This window comes from Grampus griseus, assembly GCF_964374135.1.
Source record: "Grampus griseus genome assembly, chromosome: 1".
NCBI lineage: Eukaryota > Metazoa > Chordata > Mammalia > Artiodactyla > Delphinidae > Grampus > Grampus griseus.
This window is the reverse complement of record NC_139017.1, coordinates 76,365,000-76,381,126: the sequence shown is the minus strand read 5'-3', so window position 1 is coordinate 76,381,126 and position 16,127 is coordinate 76,365,000. Positions and strand designations below refer to the sequence as shown.

The 16,127-nt window shown below is 37.9% G+C and overlaps 1 protein-coding gene across 3 annotated transcripts in view; it reads right to left on the bottom strand.

The window, feature by feature from the left end:
* The window catches only part of RNF115 (ring finger protein 115), a 60,551-nt gene that overhangs the window by 12,088 nt on the left and 32,336 nt on the right, over positions 1 to 16,127 (bottom strand). The gene's annotated exons all lie outside the window — the stretch shown is intronic.

Genomic DNA, 16,127 nt, shown 5'->3' with positions numbered 1-16,127 from the left:
ACAGGGACAAGACTTTTGGTGGGTCTTGGGAGGAGGTGAATGTATTTTGCACATGGGAGAAATATAAGTAATTTCTGGCCAAAGGTTAAACTGTGGTAGTTTTCAAATATGTCCACAAATTCTTTAATACTCCTCCCCTTTAAGAGGCAGAGCTTAATTCTCCTCCCCTTGAATGTGGACTGGACTTAGTGACTCACTTCTTACAGATAAAGTGTGGCTGGAAGGACAGTGTTTGGCTTCCAAGATCAGGATATAAAAAGGCTTTACGGTTTTTCCCTTCTTCCTTTCTCTCTCTTGGATCACTTACTCTAGGGGAAGCCAGCTGCCAAGTCATGAAGACACCAAAGAAGTCCTATGGAGAAGTCCACACAGTGAGGAACTGAGGCGTCCTGCCAACAGCAATGTTAGTTGACCCATCTTGGAAGTGGATCTTCCAGCCCCAGTTCAGGGTTCAGATGATTGCAGCCACAGCAGACATTTTGATTATAACCTCATGAAAACCGTTACCAAAAACACCTAGCTAAGCTTCTCCAAAATTCCTGACCCTCAGAAACTGTGAGATGATAAATGTCTGTTGTTATAAGCTGCTAAATTCTGGGATAACCTGTTTACACAGCAATAAGTAACTAATATACCCTCCCTGCTTGCTAGTACAGATATACCTCAGAGATATCACAGGTTTGGTTCCAGACCACTGCAATAAACAAATTTTTTGGTTTCCCAGTGCATATAAAAGTTATGTTTACACTATACTGTAGTCTACTAAGTGTGCAATAGCATTATGTCTAAAACATTGTACATAACCTTAATTTAAAAATACTTTATTGCTAAAAATGCTAACCATCATCTGAACCTTCAGCAAGTTGTAGTAGTAACATCAAAGATCACTGATCACAGCTCACCATAACAAATACAATAATGAAAAAGTTTAAAATATTACAAGAATTATGAAAATGTGACACAGAGACATGAAGTGAGCAAATGCAGTTGGAAAAATGGCACCGACAGACTTTCTAGACGCAGGGTTGTCACAAACCTTCAATTTGTAAAAAATGCACTATCTGCTAGGTGCGATAAAGTGAAGTGCAATAAAATGGGGTATGCTGTACATCAGCCCTCTGTATCCACGGGTTCTGCATCTACGAACTTAACCAACCAAAGACTGAAAATATTGGGGGGGAAAAAAACTCCAGAAAGTTCCAAAAAGCAGAACTTAAATTTGCCGTGCACCATCAACTATTTATATAGCATTTACATTGTATTTATAACTATTTACATAGCATTGTATTAAGTGTTACAAGTATTCTAAAGATGATTTAAAGTATACAGGAGGATGTACATAGGTTGTTTGCAAACACTACACCATTTTATATCAGGGGTAAGAATCCTCAGATTTTGGTATCCGCGGGGGTGGGGGTGGGGGGTCCTGAAACCAATGCTCCCGATGGATACTGAGGGATGACTAATTAGAAGAACAGTTTATCACATGCTTGAACTAACCAATAAGTAAATGGTAATAATCAAGTTTGAGAGAGAGCCTAGTTCCTTGAAGCTCTAAAGCTGACCTATACAAATACTTGGAATTGCCAGGGACATCTCAATGGATCAGCTGCTTTCCCCTTTATCGGCTGCTTACCCTCTGGAAATGAGATGTTGGTTCCACCTCAGCAGTGACAGAGAGAGACCGCTCAGGGTGACCCCAGTAAGTGTATGAGCTGTTGTTAGGAGATTATCTTCACTTGATACATACAGTATTTACACTGAATTTTTTTTTAAACAAAAACTTTTTCTTGTTAAAGTACTAGGTAGCTAAAAGGGGTAGGGGAAGAGGTGTATGTATCTAATTTTAGCAACCCACAGAAGAGAAAAATCAATCCACAGGGTCTGGAGGGGTATGCTAAGACCAGATAAGAGTATTCACGTAGTCTCCAAAGCTGTAATCTCTCTAGGTTTTCCTCCTAGCTCCCTTCTCAGACTCCTCTACTTATTCCTCCTATCTTCCAAACTTCTAATCAATGAGGGCCCAGAGCTCAATTCTCTGAGCTCTTCTATTTTCTATCTTGACTCTTTTGGCAATTTCATCCAGGTTTATAATTTTAAGTATCATAAAGAGGCAACAACTTCCAGATTTTATCTCTAGCCAAGACCTCTGCCTACTCAACATCACCACTTGTATGTGTAGTAAGCACCTCAACCCTGTTATGTCCAAAACTGAACTCTTAGATCTTCTCCCCCAAACCTGTTCCCCCTAGTATCCCACATTTCAGCTGATGGTGGCTCCACTTTTCGAGTTGTTCAGACCAAAAACCTTTTTGTCATCCTTAACTCTTCTTTCTGTTATACCTCATATCCAATCTGCCAGCAAATCCTATCATGCCCATTACCAAACTTTATCTAGAATCCAACCATTTTTTTGCACTAACCCTCATCCAAGCCGCTAGTATCTCTAACCTAGATTAATGCAACAGCCTCTTAAATAGTTTCTCTGCTTCTGTCTTTGCCCCCGTGCCTCTTGTACACACACATAGCCCTGGCCATTCTATTATCAACATAGCAGTTAGAATGATCATTTTAAGACATAAGTTAGACCATGTCATTCTTCCGCCCTAAACTTCCTACTGGATTTCCACTGCACTCAGAATAAAAGCCTGTATAACAGGCTACCAGTCTCTACATGATCTCATACTCAGCTTCCCAGCCCCAGCCCCAACAACTGCTCTGTGACCTCATCTCCTACTATTCCCCTCTCTTACTCTGCTCCACACTAGACTCTCCTGTTGGCACATTCTTGGCTCATTCCCTCACTTCCTTTATGTCTATTCAAAAACCTTCTCAACAAGGCCTTTGCTGACTATACTTTTTGTAACATCACTTCTCCCACACTCCCTAACTCCCTTCCCTGCCTTTTTTCCCCCAAAGCATTTACTACTGCTTAACGTTCTATCGATTTAATTTATTTTGCTTGTCTGTCATCCCCCATTACTATGTAAATTCCACAAGGGCAATCTTTTTTTACTGTTTTGTTCACTACTGTATGCCCAACATCCTGAATAGCACCTGGCATAGTAATACACAAATGTTTACTGAATGACTTAAGAGACCCCAAGATGGGGTCCAATCAGATTGGACCTTGAAAGACATATATAATCTGTTAAGATAAAAAAAGGAGATTATAAAATAGGTATAGTATGATTCCATTTCAATTATATAGATGTAGATATCTCATATATATATGGGAAAAGGTCTACATAATTATGTATCAAGGTATAATAACTGTGGCTATTTCTGGGTAATGTTTTTTTAATCCATGACAAAAAACAAAACAAACCTATTACTTTTAAAGAGCAACAAAAAAAGTTAACAACCGAAAAGAAGTCATTTCTCAAAATCTGAGTTGTGATCAGTGGTCAGAAAATGTTAAGTCCCAGAACCTAGGGTTAACTTCAGGAAAACATATTCTTAAGGAAGGAAACCTTAAATGTTAAGAGTACCACACTGATGGGCTTCCCTGGTGGCGCAGTAGTTGAGAGTCTGCCTGGCGATGCAGGGGACACAGGTTCGTGCCCCAGTCCAGGAGGATCCCACATGCCGCGGAGCGGCTAGGCCCATGAGCCATGGCCGCTGAGCCTGCGTGTCCGGAGCCTGTACTCCACAACGAGAGAGGCCACAACAGTGAGAGGCCCGCATACCGCCAAAAACAAACAAACAAAAAAAAGAGTACCATACTGAAACAAAAGATAGGTTTTAATGTAATAAGTGCAAACTAAAGGGTGGTAATCTCTATGAAGCCAGGAAAATATGAATGTATTAGTGTTGATCTAATACAAAGCAAAGGAACAAATGAAAAACATAAATACTTTTCCATCCTAAAAAAAAAATCATTAAGATGAAATATGAGGACTTCCCTGGTGGTGCAGTGGTTAAGAATCCACCTGCCAATGCAGGGGACACGAGTTCGAGCCCTGGTCCAGGAAGATCCCGCATGCCGTGGAGTAACTAAGCCCATGTGCCACAACTACTGAGCTTGAGCTCTAGAGCCCATGAGCCACAACCATTGAGCCCACGTGCCACAACTATTGAAGCCCGCGCACCTAGAGCCCATGCTCTGCAACAAGACAAGCCACCACAATGAGAAGCCTGCGTACCACGACGAAGAGTAGCCCCTGCTCGCCACAACTAAAGAAAGCCTGCGCACAGCAATGAAGACCCAATGCAATCAAAGATAAAAGTAATTTTTTTTTTTTTTTTTTTTTTTGCGGTATGTGGGCCTCTCACTGTTGTGGCCTTCTCCCGTTGCGGAGCACAGGCTCCGGACGCGCAGGCTCAGCGGCCATGGCTCACGGGCCCAGCCGCTCCGCGGCATGTGGGATCTTCCCAGACCACGGCACGAACCCGTGTCCCCTGCATCGGCAGGCGGACTCTCAACCACTGCGCCACCAGGGAAGCCCAAAATTAATTTTTTTTAAAAAGATGAAATATGAATAATTCCTTAGGCTTATCACAATCCAAATGAAATTTCTCCAAAAGACTATGCAATTTCCTTTGCTGACTCTATACACACCAAGCAACCATCTGATTGCTTTTGATTTCTTGATATCTAGGAAATTCAAAGACATTATTAAGCTAATAAGCAGCAATGAGTTTTCCAGTCACTGAAGTAGAATTCCCCGAGTTGTAAATTAATAAATTACTCTTCTGGCACAGGTCAGATAATTATTTAAGGTTAGATAAGATGACCTGATTACACCCAGATAAACTATCATTTGAAAGCTGCAGATTAGAGGACTTTAGGCACACTCAATAAATATTTGCAGAATGGATGAACAATTGAAGACTTACCCTTCTTTATATGAGCAAAAAAGGCTTCACTCATGTCAATGAAAAAGCCAAAGAAAATACATCTCATTTCAGGAGAGCTCCTTAAATTTGTGTGAGGAGCACATTAATAATAACAATTAATAATTAATAATAATAACTAATAACAATTAATAACAATAATTAACAATTAATAACAAAGGCTAATCTCTGACATCTGATTTCTTAAATGACAAAGTACTCTGTCTACAGTAAAATGGGTGGAATGATCAGAAGGCTGAGATGTAGCCCATGGAAACCACTAGCTGAGAACCCGACGAGCAGGATAAAGTTATACTACTTCTCAAATCAACAGGACAAACTGTTATCAGGAAGAAGCCAAGCCAGGATTTAATCAATAAAAAAACCCTATAAAATACAAAATTGTAAAGTGTTTTCAAAACACTGGGTGACATTATAATGACAACTACTGCAAAGTAATAACAATCATGCAGAACAATCTGAGTAGACCTGCTAATCAGGCAGAGTAGTAATGTGCCCCAAAGATGTGTTGTGTTCCATTTACACTTACGTGAAAGAAAAGAGAAAATAAACTGAATTTAAAACTTCCCAAGTTCTACTCACTGACACACTAGTATGTGTCTCTTGGAAGAAAAATTTCTGAGAAAGTTAGGAAAATGCTTAATTCTTTTTTTTTTTAATTGGGAAGACTATAAGATACTGTTAAAATTTTTCAATTATTTTGAAACATTCATAATCCCACCAAATACAAATATCATCATTTTTGCCATATCCTGGCTCCAATATTTAACTGGCTTCATACCTTTAGGCAATTTACCTAACCTCTCTGTGCCTCAGTTTCTACTGTAGAACGGAGATATTCACAGTAACTTCTCCAGAGAGTTATAGTGAAGATTAAATAAATACCTGAAAAGCACTTAGACTAGTACCTGGCACAAACTCTTAGCTATTATAACTACTAATTCATATGTTCCATACATACCTCTTAGCAACATAATTACAATTAATCATTCATTCAACACAAGTATATACAATGTCCACTATAAAACAGACACTACCTAGAAGCTGGGAATACAAAAACAAATGAAATTCCACCCTAGACCATTAACCCTAGAAGTAACTGAAAAGGTTGTAACAGATCTGGTCCCCCAAAAGATTCTAGGTCCAGATGAAATTACAGGTAACTTTTACCAAACCTTTAAGGAATAGATAATTCCTTATTTAAACTATTCCCAAGCCTAAGAACAAAGCAAGATTTCCCAGTTCATTTTATCAAACTAATACAACCCTGATACCCAAACTTGATAAAGATAACACAAGAAAATTACCAGCTCCCTTATGAATCAATGCAAAAATCCTAAAAAAGATTAGGAAGAAATCAACTCCAATAGTGTATTAAAAGATTAACACTCCTTGACAAAGTAGTTTTTATTCGAAGCCTGTTGAATTCAAACTGTTGGTTCAACGTGATAAAATCAATTAGTTAATATAATGCATTAATTGTTCAAAGAAGAAAAACTATAAGGGTCATTTTCATAGGACTGCAAAGGTCATTTGATAAAATCACTAGTCATCCTCAATTAAAAGCTCATAATAAATTAGGAATAAAATAAACCTTTCTTAATGTGATAGGAACCATATTAGGAACCAAAAGTGAATATGCTTAATAAAGAAACACTAATTCACTCTCATTTAAGTCAGGAAGAAGATAAAGATGGCTACACTTAGAGAACTTTGTTTTGATAATATAGTTAATGCAACAGATAAGAAAAAATAATGAGGCATAAACATAGGGGAAAAATACAAGCAATATTTGTATCAGTCAACTGATACACCTGCTAATCTAGAAACCTTAGAGAACAAAATGAAAAACTATTAGAGCTAATAAGAGAATTCAACTAAGTAGCACGGGGCTGGGTAACAATCTATCTAATAATCAGTTTAAAATTAAGTGAAACCATAAAACTTTACTGAATAACATAAAAAAAGAACCAAACAAATTGAGATATGAGCCATGGGCCTAGATGAGAAGTTTCAATATCATAAAAAGTACCAACTGTCCCCAAATTAATATGAACTTCCAATCAAAATCCCAATGGGATGGGAGAGAGGTCAGAGATTGACAAATTGCATTTAAAATTCATTTGAAAGAGTAAATGTAAGGAAAGCATCCAAAAATTTTTGCAAAGGAACAATAACGAAGTGGACTTTCACTACTAGCTATCAAATCATACTATAAAATTATAGAAAGTAAATCAGTAAGACATAGGCACAGGAGTACACAAATAAAGATCAGACCATAACAGAGAATCCAGATAGAGATGAATATGAAACTCTATATATAACAAAGGTAACATTTCGAATCAGGTGGATTATTCAATAAATGAGAGGGGACAGACCCTTAACTCAAAAAATTCACAAGAATAATACACTCACCACCAGACGTGTGGGCACAAAACACAAGCCAAGCCAGAGATCCTCCCTGGGAGTTGATAGACGCACATATCCTCTGGGATGAATGCTCTAATGTTCTTATAAACTTGGAACTACCATCAGCTACCTTTCATTTTACACAGGAGAGCTATCTAATAATGATGCCAACAAAGAGAGAGACAGATGAAGATAACATACTGATTGACCACCTAGATCCATCTAAGAACATCTAATTTACATCCGTGGTTCTTAATATTGTCCCTACACAGCAACTTAGGAATCCAAGGAGATGGTTTTGCTAGTTACAGTAAATAGGGTAGTACCATTCGTATTTAGTAGCAAGGAAAGAGCAGTGCTAGTCACCCTGCAAAGAAATGGGAGGAAAGCCAGGACCAAAAAGGAACTGTCCTCCAGCATGCATAATTTTTAAACATCCTGCCTGGACGTTCACTTGGGGAACATCTGTCTATAATTAACTGAGCCTAAACTCAACTCCATTCTACACAAAGTATTTCCAACTTGGTTTTAATATATACTGAATTAATTAATTAATTAATTAATTTATGGCTGCATTGGGTCTTCGTTGCTGTGCGCGGGCTTTCTCTAGTTGCAGCGAGTGGCGAGCGGTGGCTACTCTTCGTTGCAAATCAAAACTACAATGAACTATCACCTCACACCAGTCAGAATGGCCATCACCAAAACATCTACAAACAATAAATGCTGGAGAGGATCTGGAGAAAAGGGAACCCTCTTGCACTGTTAGTGGGAATGTAAATTGATACAGCCACTATGGAGAACAGTATGGAGGTTCCTTAAAAAAATAAAAATAGAACTACCATATGACCCAGCAATCCCACTACTGGGCATATACCCTGAGAAAACCATAATTCAAAAAGAGTCATGTACCACAATGTTCATTGCAGCTCTATTTACAATAGCCAGGACATGGAAGCAACCTAAGTGTCTATCGACAGATGAATGGATAAAGAAGATGCGGCACATATATACAATGGAATATTACTCAGCCATAAAATGAAACAAAATTGAGTTATTTGTAGTGAGGTGGATGGACCTAGAGTCTGTCATACAGAGTGAAGTGAGTCAGAAACAGAAAAACAAATACAGTATGCTAACACATATATATGGAATCTAAAAAAAAAAAAGGTTCTGAAGAACCTAGGGGCAGGACAGGAATAAAGATGCAGACGTAGAGAATGGACTTGAGGACACGGGGAGTGGGAAGGGTAAGCTGGGACGAAGAGAGTGGCATGGACATATACACACTACCAAATGTAAAATAGATAGCTAGTGGGAAGCAGCCGCATAGCACAGGGAGATCAGCTGGGTGCTTTGTGACCACCTAGAGGGGTGGGGTAGGGAGGGTGGGAGGGAGACGCAAAAGGGAGGAGATATGGGGATATATGTATATGTATAACTGATTCACTTTGTTATAAAGCAGAAACTAACACACTATTGTAAAGCAATTATACTCCAATAAAGATGTTAAAAAAAAAATAGACACAGAGGTGATCCAGATACTGAAGTTACCAAAAAAGGGCTTTAAATTAACTATGACTAGTATGTTCAAATAAAGATGGAGAATATCACCAAAGAATCTGAATCCATACAGCAATCAAATTGAAATTTTAGAAATGAAAATCATCATATCTGAAATAAGGAATTCCTTTGATAGGTTTAACAGTAGATCAAAAACAGCAGAAGATAAGACTAATGATACTGAAGGTGGGTCAATAGAAAATACCCAAAATGAAGTACAGAGAAAAAAAGAATTAAAAATACGGAAAGATAGATTCTCATAGACATACAAAAATATATAAATAAGGAGAAGTGTTCAATGCACTATAGTTTATAATGATGAAAAAAGAAAATCTAAAAGCTCTCCAATGTTCATTAGGGAATTGTCTAAATTAATTACCATACATTCATAAGATGGAATTCTATTCATGTGTTTAAATGCGACAGATCTGGCAGGTCTATAAGTAACGACATGGAAAGTTCGACAAAATATCCTGCTATGTGAAGAAAATTAGATAATAAAGATATCTAATTAGATATTGTCCCTACCCCCGTGGAGCAGTGAGAAAAAACTACAACAGGTATAAACGGGTACGTAAATTGGATTTTTTATTTTCCATATAAACACAGCAAAATTCATTTTTACACATCTCTAATGGTTGGCTATTTTCTTCCTAAGTGTGTACTTAGAATGAAAATGTAATATCTGGCATTTTCTGATCCTACAGCAGGAAGTAGTCTCTACTTAAGTGGAAAAATAAAACCAAACAAACAGCTAATGACTATACAGTCAATAATGTTTACACAGATAATACTGTGAAGTTTCTTTTCACAGCACATCTAAATAAGTGTAACAGAAGGACCCTATGGGGCCTTCCTGGGACAGACCCCACCATGTCCTCTGCCTGTCTCTTGTCTCTAGAAAAACTTTAGAATAAAATTAATCAGAGAAATGGGAAAATACAGAAGCAAAGGAAAGCAGTCAAACAAAACCAAACAATAGTTTAGTCGTTAAACAAACTCAAGGACCTTTAGTTCCTCTTCAAGGGCTACAGATAATATTCTGAGCCATAGCTTTTGAGCTGTTTTGCAGATACTGAAACCCATACCAGGTGGAAGAAGTTAACTACATGATGACCAGACTGTAGCCATGACATAAGCTGCTCCATCTTAACAATTCTGAGAACTGGCCTCAAGGAAATGGGAATAAACCAACCCTGGAACTGAAGATTAACTGTACTTAAAACAATCAAGATGATGCTGATCAGATCACCACATGACCAACTTCAAGATGACTGTTGGAGCTGACTGTGCTGTTCTGCACATAGGCCCCTCCCTCAACCTATACACCCCTGAAACTCCCCTTTCAAAGCTCTTGCCCCCTGATCAGAAGCAGGGGAGTTGACCTTTGAACACAAGTCTGCCTTCTCCCCAGGTTGCCAGCCTCCTAAATAAAGCAAGCTTTCCCTTCCTACCAACACTGGTCTCTCAAGTACTGGCTTTTGAAAGGCAAGCAGCTGAACCTGAGTTTGGTAACACAGGTAAAAAAAAAAACGTAGGTCCATTTAAAGAAAACATTAAATAATAATAATGATGATGACAGAGAGGAAAAAATTCATCAATACAGTACTTAAATGACTAAAACGCAGAAAACACTGATTTAGAGCCAAAATCACTGAGTTCATGACATCCACAAAAAAGGGGTCAGGGAGGGGTGCCCATGGTTAATATATTTTACAAGCAATAGGATTAAAATCTTCAGAAGATTGCTATAACATCGTTTAATATAAAATAATGAAATAACATGCCACTTATTCTATTAGCTGAAGTAGCTAATAAAATAGCTAATTAGCAGACACTGACAGGCTGACCCCAATTCATTCTCAACAGCCTTCTCCCTTGCCACCTCCTACTACAAAGGATAGAAAAGCTAAATCCATGCTCTCCTAGCTTTCTTTACAGCTGAGTGTGGGGAGCATGTGACAAAGTGCCCAGGGGATAGAATTTTCCAGGCAGGAAGTGAAGAGGTGGAAGTGGAGCAGTGAAAAAGATTTTCCTTTCCTTCAAAATATGGGACAAATAAACTGGTGCTATCCCTTTCCCCTTTCTTCCTGCCTCAAGTCCTAAGGCAGTAAGCATGAGGGAAAGACCAAGAGAATCACAGAGATCCAACCCTAACACGGTTGACACACTGAACTAATTTGCTGTGACCTACCTATAGACTTGTTATGTGTAAGAAAAAAAAAAGCTTGTTTGAGCCATCATTAAATCAGGTTATTTGTTGCTTGCATGTTACTAAGGTAATATGATTATCAGTAAAGGACATGTGAGAAAAGGAAGCTCATGTCTTTCTCCCACTCTTACTATCAGTTAAAGAGACAATGTAGTAGCAGAACAGACCACAATTTCCCATGGTATAAAAAGGCAAAGCAACCAAGGAGAACTGATTCAAGCTAATATCTTCACATTGATATTTTATTAGTCTGGCAAGGAATTTTTGAGCAAAACGTTTTAAAATTTGACCCCTGTCTTCTTTAACTGTACGTGGCCCAGCTCAACGGCTCTGTGAGAAGAGTGTATATACAGCCTAGTGCCTAAAAAATCCTAGGCATTTGGTAAATGCTAGTCACCTACGTCTCTAGTAGATTGCAGACAGGACATATGGCTGCCTAACCGCATTCATATTGTTTTTAAGCATTCAAACGGTAGAACTGACAAATTAGGGTAAATCTCCCTGTTCTTATTTGACAACTAAAAAAAAAATCTTCTTGAAAGATTTTATTTCCATTAAAGGAAACGCAGCAGAAGCTCCATTTGTCCAACTGGCAAGAAATTATCAGCTAATAATCAGAGAAACACGGGATGATCACTTTACTTAGATGTCCCAACTCTCTTATTAATTTAAGGGCTGTGAACAAGGGCTGCTACCTAAAATGCTTAGATCCAATTTCTCTGGCCAAACTGAGATTATCTGATCATCAAAATGAATAATGATCAAAACAAAATGCATGAGTCTGGGCTAAAATAAGTAGACAGATAAGGTAGGGCAGGGAGAGAGAAAAACTTTAACAACAGATTGTCTAATAGCTGTAGAAAGAATCAAAGAAATAGAAAATCATTATTGTATAGCCATTATAGTAATAATTCAGGCAAGAATCATCAATGGAGTCTAATATCATTAGGTAAAAAGCTATTAGAGAACCAGATATTTACTCAATCTCCAAGTATCACCTCAGATTATATATTAATTACAAAAGAGAAAGGGCACCTTTATAAGAAAAATTTGGCAGGCACTGCCTTAACCAAATGGTCAAACTTAACATCACCCATGATGGGTCAAGCTGACATCATGTGCACCCTCTGTTGTGATACACCGAGAAGGATACATCATTTATTTTGTATTCTTGCTCAGATATTTAATCTGAATGAAGAAACAACCAGACAAATCCAAATTAATGGACATCTTGCAAAAACCCCAAAAAACAAAAAACTTGTCTTGACTCTTCAAACTAAGGAAGGTCATGTGTGGGTTTTCCAGCTGGCAGCACGAACTAGACCCCCAGCCACGAGCAAGCATTAACCACCAGACATGTAAGCAAATAAGCCTGCAAATTCCAGTCAAGTCTTCAGCTTTAAGTCTTCTAGCTGTGGTCCCAGACATCATACAGCAAAGACAAACTATTTCCCCATACCCTATCCAAACTACTGACCCAAAGAAACGGTGAGAGAAAATACATGATTATTACTGTTTTAAGTCACCAAGTTTTAGAGTAACTTGTTATGCAATAATAGATAACTAACAGAGGCTCTACTAAGGCAGAATCTCAATCTTCCTCAATAATACCTACCTCATAGGGTTACTGGGAACATTAAATGGGCTAATGAATGTCAAGCCTGGCACAGTATGTATTCTTCATGAATGCTACCTAGTATTAAAATAACTTCAATTTGTGTAGTTAGAAGTATGAATAGAAGAATGCATAAGGTGCTTTGGGGAAGCACAAAAGAAGAGCGTTTGATACAGTCCTGGGGGTCATGGGAGGCTTCCTAAATTCAGTGAAGGACTGATTAATTGGGTTAAAAAAGCAGTAGAGGTACTTCTGCCAGAGAAAACAGATTAAGAAAACATATAGAAGCATGAAACAGTATGGCATATGTAGAAAACTACAAGTTTCATATTGGTAGAATAAAAAAAAAGCAAGAAGTGACCAGAAACAAGGCTACAGAAGTCGGGAGGGTTCAAAACCTCCATAAAGAGGGCCTTGTATATGAAGTTATAGACCCCATGACAACGGATTTTAAGGCAGGAAGTGATACGGATCTGAACACTGAGGCACATAATCCTGCAAGGGTAATATGGGAGTAAATTTAAGAATGATAAAGCTTTGAGGGAGGCTAATGCAATAGTGCAGGCAAACAAGAAAAGATGTAGATATGAACCAGGGGGAAAATGGCTGGACAAAATGGGAGTTGAGAAATAGGAAAAAAAATCAGAAAGACTTAATGTTTGATTGGATGTGTATATGAGCTGGATGAGACAAAGAAAAGATTCTAGATTAATGCCTAGGTAGAGAGTGGTACTTCCAATCAAAATCAGAAATAAAGAAAAAGGATCAGGTCTGGAAGAAAAGAGTTTGGTTTCCATTTTTCTGAGTTTGTAGTACCTATGGAACATCCAAATAGAAATGTCTAACAAGAGGTTATACATTCAAATCTTAAATTAGGGAGAAAAGTCAAAAAGAAATATAGATTTGGGAGTGTTTGTATACAGGTAATTATTAGAATTGTGAGAGAACCTAATAATGGCCAGAAAACGCTTACAGAGCAGTATTCTCAACCAGAGACAATTTTGCTCCCCCAGGGGAACATCTGGCAATATCTGGAGACATTTTTGGTTGTCATAACTTTGGGGGAGGGGGGGTTGGTTACTGCATGTAGTAGGTAGAGGCCAGGGATGCTCCTAAACATCCTACAACATACAGGAGAGCCCTACAGAACAAAATTATCCAGCCAAAATGTCAACAGTCCCAAAGTTAAGAAACCTTGTTGAAGGGTAAGAAGAAAACCAAAATGAAGGAAACACCTTAGGAAAACAAATATACAGAAATACTATCCACAAGGAGAAGTCAGAAAATAGGTAAGTCAAGAAAATATACTATCATGGAAGTCACAGAAGTAGAGAATTTCTAGAGGGAAGAAAAAGACCAAAAATGTTGAATTCAGTGAATTGGACCCATGCGATAAAAATTTTAAAGTATCCACTGGGTATGTAACCAGAATAGAAGGTCACCAGGGATTTTAGTGAAAAAAGGGCCAGACTATAGGAGCAGAAGCATAATAAGAGATGAGAAAGTACATAAAATAAACATAGGCTCCCCTTAAGAAATCTTATTCAAAGGGGAAGGAAATAAGATTAGGCAGTAACTAAAGCAGTGGTTCTCAACGCTGGCTACAATCAGAATAACCGAAGGAGCTTTTAAAAATTACAAATGCTTGGACCTCACCCAGAATAATTAAATCAGAATCCCTGGGGGTATGGCCCAGGTATCTGTATTCTAAAAAATATCCTCAGTGACACTAATGTATAGCCAAAATTGAAAACCACAGAGCTAAAGGAGGAGGGAGGGGTATAAGGGGACGGGGCAGGGAGCAGTAAAGGGGGAAAAGAGAACAGGGAGAAGAAAATGAATGAAACAAAATCCCAAAAGAAATAGGTACATGGGCTGATGGAGTTGCTTTGAAAAAAAGAAAGGATACCTCATCTCAGGAGACTGGAAGGAAAAATAAATACTGATGTCAAAGAAATTGGGCACAGGGATTTGGGGAGTTCATGCCTAAAGTCCTAATTTTTATAATGAAGAATACAAATAAGCTGCTGAGAATCATCTACTAGATAGGAAATTCAGAGACTGAAATGTAGTGATCGTTCAAAATATTTGCAGAGGGAAATGCAAATTAAAAGCACTGACAGTTTAATGGAGATTAAATGCCCTTTACCAGCTGCAGGGGCACCAGTGGGCACATTTATATGATTTTCCTCCAGCAGTACTTATCCATCGCCAAGTAAAGGAGCATGGAAAAGTGGACCACAGCACTGACTGGCAGTTTAGCGGGTGGGAGAAAAAGCACAGGATGTAAAAGTTTAGATGAACTGTAGTTGAGGAGTTCAACAACAGGGTCCAAGCCAGGTAGTAAAGGGAAAGTAATACAGATACAGTTTAACTGGCACAGGAAATGATGGATTTACCTCTGAGCACCATAAGTTATTAAAAGTCTAAGATATCATTGGCTTTTGTCCTAGACAATCCCATTAAATCAGACTTCCCATAGCCTATAATTGTCCTAAGAAAGACTGTCTGCAACTAACTTTGAAATTTACAAAATATAAGACGAACTAATGGACAAATCAATGGATAGATATGTGACAACGTAAGTATAGTAAAATATTAATAGTAAAATCTAGGTGTGTGGAGGGGAGGGGAGTGTAGACTCTAGAACAGCAGTGTCCAATAGGACTTTCTGAGATGATGGAGATGTTTATAACCTGTGCTGTGAAATATGGTGTCTACTCGATATCTGTGGCTACTGAGCACTTGAAAAGTGGTGAGTGTGACTGAGGAATTTTGAGTCTTTTGAACTTTTAATTAATTTAAATTGATATAACCGCATGTGGCTAGCAGCTGCTATCTCAGTGCAGCACAAGATGCATATATCCCTGGGTTCAAGTCCTAGATTCACCATTGATCCAAGTTACCTTACTTCTCTGAGTCTTAGTTTATTCTTATATAAAATGAGAATAGCAACAATACCTACCATTTTATATGGATTAAATGAGATAAGAGAAAAAGCATGAAGCACAATCCTATGCATACAGCAAACACTTAGAAAAATCAGTGTTTATTATTCCTACTAAAAGGGATCCATGAGATCAAGTAGCACCATCTGTTTTGCTTACCATTATATCCCCAGTATCCAGTACAAGTGTCCCAGCATAAAAGACACTCAATAAATATTTGTTGCATGAATGTTTTGCAGAAGACTATATCATTATTAAATTTCATATTAAGTGCATTGCCCTAATCTATTGAGGTCTTTTTGAATCCTAATGTCATCCAATATATCTGCTATCCCTTTCAGTATCTTCTGAAGTTTTGACAAACATATCACTGATATATTAATCTGAAATATTAATAAAAATATTAACCAGAGACCTATATCATTAGTTTTATCATCCATCAGTTTATCATCAGTAAATTATACTAGTTGAGTATAGACACTCAATTTAGCTTCATTTTCATTCTGTATATATATCCCCATCTTGT